We start from the raw sequence: 8,470 nt of genomic DNA, 5'->3' as shown, positions 1-8,470 counted from the left end.
AGGCCACCCTGGGGACTTCCGTTCGAAACGCAAGCACAAAGTCACATCTGACAAAGGTGATTTATATGTGCCTGTACATCGGCACTATTCAATGTAACCTAATCTACAGTACCTGTTCTGCCTGAACTTTGGTATTTTCTTGTATAAAATTGACTGCATTGTGTATACTGTAACTTAATCTATTGTCAGACACTCATCACACAACAGAGTATAAGCAAGAATTTATTAGCAACAGCTACTCCATAGCTGTTTGAATCCTTTAGACCACATTTAAAATCTTGGAAACATGAAAGCAAAATACCTTAGCATCAAAGTAATGGGACCTACAAAAACGTAATTTATAAGTAGTGCTATTAAAATTATAAATTTAATTGCTGGGCACATTAGTGAGTTTAAGCATTTTAAGGTTCATTTAATTTCATGCAGTAAGAATACTCACCAAACGGACTTCCCTCTTCCTCACACTGTCATACAATAGAGCCCAATCAAGTTAATTAAATTAAAAGTGAAAGTAAATGTAACGCTTACCTCAAAGTGAAAGTTAGACAGTATCTGTCTACAGTCTCTCACTCTCTGGGGGGTTTCTAAATCTATTAATATATCTACTGTCTCTCACTTTGTAGGGGGTTTCTAGATCTATCTATCTACAGTCTCTGACTCTCTGAGGGGTTTCTACATCTTTCTATTTATTTACAGGGTCTCACTCTATATCTGTCTACAGTCTCTCACACTCTGGGGGATTTCTACATCTTTCTATCTATTTTCAGTGTCTCACTCTCTCAGTGGTTTCTAAATTTACCTATCTACAGTCTCCCACTCTCTGGGGGGGGGGGTTTCTACATCTCTGCCATTTTAGCCTCAAGGTTCTTGCAAGGGCAAGGTCCTTTGGACCTTGTTGATGTTGCCCTAATGTTGCTGTTTGCAAAGAGGCCACCATAACAGTTCAAGCTTCAGGGCCCCAAAAATGTATATCCACCATTGACTTATTATATTTTAGTCTGACCAGCTGTGTTGATCATGCCTTCCTGTTAATCTTTCCATCTTGTTACATGGACTGTCTTTGGTTCCTGATTCTGCCTTCTGTCCTGGTTTTGGCTTGTTACTGGAATAAAGCTAGGTACACATTGGGATGACCTGTTGATCAAGTTGACTAATAGTAACAATATATTGTGCACATTCCACCATATGACACAATATATTGTTCCATTTATAATGTAACTGCACTGCATTGTACATTGCATTGTTCCATATGATCTGCAGCAAATCAGATGGGAAGATGTGATCACACAATTCATCAAACAATGAATTATGTGTACACAATACATGACAGTCATACAGAATGGTCACAGAAACCATAATTGCATGACAAATCACGTAGTGTGTACCCAGCTTTACTGATCCCTGTCCCTGACTTCAGATTAAGTGGATTCTGCTCTTGCCTGCCCGTGACCGGTTACTGAACCCTGCTCTTGTTTGCTACATGGCTTGACCTCACCTTTCTAACTGGTCTCTGCATTGGACTACTGCCATCCTCATATCTAGTCTCTGTATTTAGAACACAGTGCATCTATTGCAGTACTACATGAAATACTGCCATCTGCTTGACTCTTAGGAGTAAATTTACTAAGAATTATGTCTGGTCCAAGAGTAATCTATCACAGCATCACTGAAATTTGGGATACCCTTTGTCATGGCTACAGACTCTTGGGACTCCTGAGGAGAAGCAGGCTTAACAGGCAGTACAAATTGAGGTGGTTTAAGGAATGACTTTCTCATGAAATAGCACCGGCATGCAATGTTTTAAGTAAACAGGATTTAATCAAGGACAAGACTGTGCTGTAAAGTTCTAGAAATACAGACATAAAGTCCACACAAAGCAGAGTTTGTAATATCACTTCACTACAAGCACGTACCAGGGTTAGCCCCACAAGAACTAAAGTTCAACTAACACAAAGTTCATAATATATAAACAAGCAGGTGCAGGGTTGGACCCCAAGACTTAACTGAAATCCAATAGGAGGAGCAGGGTTAAGCCCCATGATGTGAAAGAGATCCAGTATGGGGTTGAGCCCCAAGACGTGATGGGGATCTGGTATGAGGAGGTGTGTGGTTGAGCTCCGTGACGTGACTGAAATCCAATATGAAATAGTACGGGGTTGAGCCATGAGACGTGACTGAAATTCAGAATGGGGTTGAGCTCCAAGATGTGGTGGAGATCCGGTATGAAGAGGTGCGGGGTTGAGCACCGAGACGTGAGCGAGATCCAGTAGGAAGTAGCTTTTATGAGGCAGTTGACAACTGTTGTTTAAGGTGAACATGGTGAGGCCATGAATCAGTGGCAAAGCTGGGCTAACAGTACAGCAGAGACTAATAGCAGAGGTAGGCTTTGTATTGCAGCAGGGAGCCAGTAGCAGCACTGGGCTCTGTAGTGCAGCCAAGAATCTGTAGCTGAACTGGGCAAGGCAAGTCCACAGCATATATCGGGTACAGCGAAGATCTTGCAGGAGTCCAAGGAAAAACCTGAAGCTAATGTTGCACAGACAACAATGTTCAGTTAGTAACAGAGTTTTATACCATGTGCATGAAATCCATTGGAAGTTCGTAACATGTGACCCAGAAAGAACCAGGTTTGGAAAACCAAGTAATCACAGACCCCAGCAAGCAGATGATGCCCAAGGAACAGAAGATCACTTTTAACTCTCTGCATACTCCATGCGACAAATGCCGGCAGCCCGGAAGGATACTCCAGTGACTAAAATGGAAACTTGGCAAGTGTAGTTTATCTTTATACAAAGATACAGTTTGGTTCTGACACCCTTGCCTGCTGAAATGCTCAAATTTACCAAAAATCATGTTTTGCTAAAACAAGGTTTTCTATGGTGTATGTAATCATGGTTATATCTGAGTTCCCGGAGTCTGACCACAGCCAAACTCACCCGAAAATGCAGCCTGCACATATCAGTGAGATACGTGCAGGCTGCTTGTGTGAGGAGACAAAATAAAGGGTTATTTTTTTTTTCTAAAAAAAACAGCTCTGGGCTCCCTGAGCCAGTCCTGGCTTTAAAAATAGGGGAAAAATGGCGTGGGGTTCCCCCTATTTCTAAAACCAACACTGGACTCAATCCTAGATGAAGTGTAATGTTACAGCCAGGGGACCCTTTCACCAGGTCTCCCTGGCCAAAGCATTAACACCCCAAGCTAGTCAGCCCAAGCTGGGAATCTCAGGGGAGGTGGGCCCCCCTCTTCTGAGCACCCCAGGGCCCTCTCCCGAGCACCCAAAGTTTAGGCTGAAGCCCTGGGCTCTTCCCTGCACCCTTGGCCAGTGGGTGCAGGGATAATAGTATGTAAAATAGATATGTACTATTGTTTTTTTATACTGGAACTACAGGTGCCTACCCTTTGGCAGTTGTGGAACTACAAGTTCGAGCAGGAAGCCAGCACCCATACCCCCACTGTAAAAAAAAACACAGTACTCACACACACACAGAACTCACACAGTAAAATTTTATTACATACATAAAACACTCGCACATACTTACCTTCTGCCAGATGTTTGTCCACTTCTCCAGTAGAATTCCTATGGTATTCCTCAAAATAAAACAATAGTCACCTACAGTACCTCTTGGCATAGCTCGGTCCGCTATCAGTCAACAGTACGTGGGTCATAGCCTACTAGCAGATGCTTACTGTAGAGTGGCCACTGCTTGGCTGCCAGGCCTGGGAAATGACATAATTTACAGGGGTAGAGATATGTGTGGCAACACATATATATCTACATGTCTAAGGGTTCCGCATTACTAGTTTTTTTTTGCCAAGTCCCAGCGAGTCTACTAGAGAGGTGGACAGAGATACGCCATGAGATAGGTGAGTATTGGATTTTTTTTCACAGGTAAACCCTGGGAATTCTACTGAAGGGGACCGAACATCTAGCAGAAGGTAAGTATGTGTGAGTGTGTTTTGTATGTAATAAAATTTTACTGCCAACATTTTGAGTACTGTAATTATTTTACTATTATTTTTAAAGTGGGGGTATGGGTGCTGGCTGCCTCCTAGCACTTGTAGTTCCACAAGTGTCAAAGGACAGGCACACTGGCACCTGTAGTTCCACTGTAAAAAACAATAGTATAAATCTTTTTACCACTATTACCCCTGCACCCACCAGCCAGGGGTGCATGGAAAAGCCCTGGGCTTCACCCTAAGCCTCGGATGCTTGGAAGAGGGGGGACTCCTTTATTGGGGGGTCCCCACCACCCTGAGATCCCCAGCCTGAGCTGACTAGCTTGGGGTGTTAACGCTGTGGCCGGAGAGACCTAGTGAAAGGGTCTCCTGGCTGTGGCATAGGAGGCTATGTTTGAGTCCGGTGCTGGTTTTAAAAATAGGGGAAACCCCTCGCCATTTTTCCCCTCTATTTCTAAAACCAGGACAGGCTTCTAGAGCCCAGTGCTGGTTCCTAAAATATGGGGGAAAACTGTACTTTCCATTGTATTTTTAGAACCAGAACTGGCTCAGGAGCCCGGGGCTGGTTTTGCTTTGGGAGGGAAACCCTACGTTATTTGTTTTTGAAAAAATGGGATTTTGGTACCTACCGGTAAATCCTTTTCTCTGATTCCACAGGGGACACTGGAGGTGCTTATGCTGGGATATAGAGGTGTGGATAACTGGAGCCAGCACTTTAAATAATTTAGAAGTGTGAAGCTCCTCCCCCTCTATGCCCCACCAGCCCTCAGTTTAGAAAATGAAGGCCGAGAGGAGATGGAGAACAAGCGGAGTAAAAAAGGGAGAGAAGAACACACAATAACTGAATCATACAACATACGGAACAAGCCGAACAGGCAGGCTAAGAGCGCAGAGGTGGGCGTCCAGTGTCCCCTGTGGAATCAGAGAAAAGGATTTACCGGTAGGTACCAAAATCCCATTTTTCTTTCATCCACTAGGGGACACTGGAGGTGCTTATGCTGGGGACGTCCCAAAGTTTTCCCCACGGGCGGGAGTGCTCTGCAGAACCTGCAGGTGGCCAAAACGGGATGCCGACATAGCAAACGTATCAAATTTGTAAAATCTGACAAACATGGAGGCTCCTCTACCGGCCGCCCATGACGCACCCACAGAACGTGTGGGATGAGCTGAAATAGATGAAGGAGGCCAACGGTCGGCACTAACATAAGCCTGATGAATAGTCAGCCGGATCCAAAGTGCTTGGATGCTGGCCAACCCATGCGAACAGCATCATAGAGGAGAAAAAGTAACTTGGACTATGGAGGGATGCTGTCCTGGCAACATAGATCCGGAGAGCCCTAACCACATCCAAGGTAGAAGGACAACCAGAGTCCTCCACCAACGACGGTACCACAATAGGCTGATTAATATGAAAAGCTGACACTACCGTGGGAAGGCGGCTACCGTCCAGAGTTCTGCCCTATCGGCATGAAACACAAGGTAAGGTGGCTTATAGGACAGAGCACCCAATTCCGAAACCCTACGAGCCGAAGCGAGAGCCAAGAGGAGGACCGTCTTCCAAGACAGGTACTTAAGATCAACCTTCTCCAAAGGTGCAAACATGGGCGACTGAAGAAACAGAAGCACCAAGTTAAGGTCCCAGGGAGCTATTGGAGGTACAAAAGGAGGCTGCACGTGCAAGACCCCTTGAAGAAACATCTGCACCTCAGGAATGAGGGCCAATTTCCTTTGAAAGAAAATGGAGAGGGCAGAAACCTGCACCTTTAAGGTTCCCAGACGAAGGTCAGAATCCAGACCCATCTGAAGGAAAAGCAAAAAACCGGGATAAACTAAAAGTCCTAGATGGAAGACCCTGACTGGAACACCGTGAGATATAAGCACGCCAGATGCGATGATAATGCGCAGCTGAAACTGGCTTCCTGGCGCGTAGCATGGTGGGAATAACCGTGTGTGGGATGCCTTTGCATCTTAGGATATCGGTTTCAAGAGCCACCCCATGAACCGCAGCTGCGCTAAGTTGTGGTGTATGAAAAGGCCCTGCTGTAGAAGATCCGGGCACAGAGGAAGGGGCCACTGATCGTCCAATAACTTCTCCGAGGCCAGTTTGGAGCCACGAGAATTACAGAGGCTGTCTCTTGTTTTATCCTTTCTAAAAGACGAGAAAGAAGCGGAATCGGAGGAAAAATGTAAACAAAGTCGTAGATCCACGGACTTGTCAGAGCATCTACTGCTTCCGCCTGCGGATCTCGACTTGACATGTATAATGGGAGCTGATGATTCAATCGAGACGCCATGAGGTCCACCTGAGGACATCCCCATTGACGTATCAGCGCGTTGAACACGTCTGGAAGAAGCTGCCATTCTGACTGGTTCTCGGCCCACTAGAGGATCTGAGTTATTTCTCGCATAGCCTTGCGACTCCAAGTCCCTCCTTGGCGGTTGATGTAAGTGACGGCCGTCGCGTTGTCGTACTGAACTCTTACCGGACGAGTCTTTAAAAACTCTGTTGCCTCTATCAGAGCATTGTAAATCGCTCTGAGTTCCAATACATTTACGAGCCACTTCTGTTCTAGAGGGGACCATCGGCCCTGAAAGTAATAATCAAGGACTACTGCTCCCCTTCCTCGAAGGCTGGCATCTGTTGTTACGATGATCCGGTTCCACACTCCAAATCTTCTGCCTGCTAACAGATTGTTGGATTGTGTCCACCAAAGAAGGGCTACTCTGGTAACCGGGCTCAGACGGATCTGTCGATGTAGAAGCGAATGAGACCCTGACTCCTGTGTTAGCAGGTCCAGCTGAAATACCCAGGAGTGGAGCCGGCCAATCTGTAGCGCTTCGCAAGCAGCTACCATCTTCCCCAAGAGATGCAGACAAAGAAGCATTGACACCTTCTTTGGTCTGAGGACCAGTTGAACCAATAACCGGATATCCCTGGCCTTGTCCGTTGGAAGAAAAATCCTCCCGTGATTTCGTATCCAATATCATGCCCAGAAACTGAAGTTTCTGGGACAGACTGAGATTTGACTTCTTGAAGTTGATTATCCAACAGTGTTGGATTAGAGTGTAATATGTCAGTAAGGTATGATCTGATAGAAGAGACACCGATGGAGCCTTGAGTAACAAGTCGTCCAAATAAGGGATTATGTTCACTCCCGATGACCGAAGGAGAGCGATCATGACTGACATGAGTTTGGTGAATATGCGGGGAGCCGAGGATAACCCGAACCGCAATGCCCGAAACTGATAATGATCTTTCAATATGGCAAAACGCAGAAAGGTCTGGTGTGGTTCCCAGATGGGAACATGGAGATAGGCATCCTTGAAATCCAGGGATAATAGGAACTCCCCTGGTTCCAAGCTCGTTATGACTGACTGCAGATATTCCATTTTGAAATGATACATCTTGATAGAGGTTCAAGGACTTGAGGTTTAAGATGGGCCCTGATCGAGCCATCCGGCTTGGGTACTACAAACAGGCTTGAGTAAAATCCCATACCTCTTTGATGTTCCGGAACCGGAACTAGCACAGACTATACCACTAGAGACTGGATAGCCTCCTGTTGAACCCTGGCCTTGTCTACAGGTGTTGGCAACTTGTAGTGAAGAACCGAGGTGGAGGGGGGCTTCGAAGTCTATTCGGAACCCCAGGGAATTAATCTGCGGATCCACGGGTCTGTAGAGGTCTGGTGGTTCCAAACTTGTTGAAAGTTCAGCAGACGGGCTCCCACTGCAGAAGGTACCAGGTGGGACTGAAGACCGTCATGCCACCTGTTTTTTTTTTGTTTGTTTGTTTTTTTTCGCTGGTTTAGGCTCTGGTCTACGTGCAACCCTGTGTGGACGACCTCTACCCCTGCCATCTAGTTTGCATGGGAGCACCTCTGGCTCTACTACAAAAGGAATGAGGCGCACAAAAGGAATGAAACGAAGGTCCATTGTAAGATCTTCTGGGGGTCGGCGCAGTTGACGGGAGGAAGACTTACCCCCGTGGACTGGAATATCCATTTGGCTAATTCTGGGCCAAAGAGCATATCGCCAGTGAATGGTAAACCCTCCACCGCACGCTTAGATTCTGCATCCGCATGCCAAGCACGCAACCAGAGGGCTCTGCGCCCCGAAATAGCAGAAGCGGATATGCGAGCACTAATCTGACTGATATCTTTTGAAGCTCGCCCAAGTAAACTGCAGACTCACATGTGTTCTGCAAGTAGATGTAACTCTGCTCTAGAGGCACCAGAGTCCAAACCGGTAATCAACTGGTCAGCCCAGCAAAAACCACCGCCTTGTTAACCCAAGCGGTAACAAGGGTGGGTCTAAGTTGAGCACCCGCAGTATAAATAGATCTTAGCGTTGTCTCCAACTTACGATCCGAGGGATCTTTTAGTACTGTAGCCCCCCGGTACTGGGAGTGCTGTTTTCCTAGAGCGACAGGAGACGGACGCATCTACTGGAGGAGGTGTTTCATACTTGTCCATCATGGATGATGGAAAAGGGTAGCTAGATGGAAACTGGT

This window comes from Taudactylus pleione, unplaced genomic scaffold, assembly GCF_031769625.1.
Source record: "Taudactylus pleione unplaced genomic scaffold, aTauple2 ptg000760l, whole genome shotgun sequence".
NCBI lineage: Eukaryota > Metazoa > Chordata > Amphibia > Anura > Myobatrachidae > Taudactylus > Taudactylus pleione.
The sequence above is the reverse complement of the archived record's forward strand: the minus strand, read 5'-3'. Positions refer to the sequence as shown.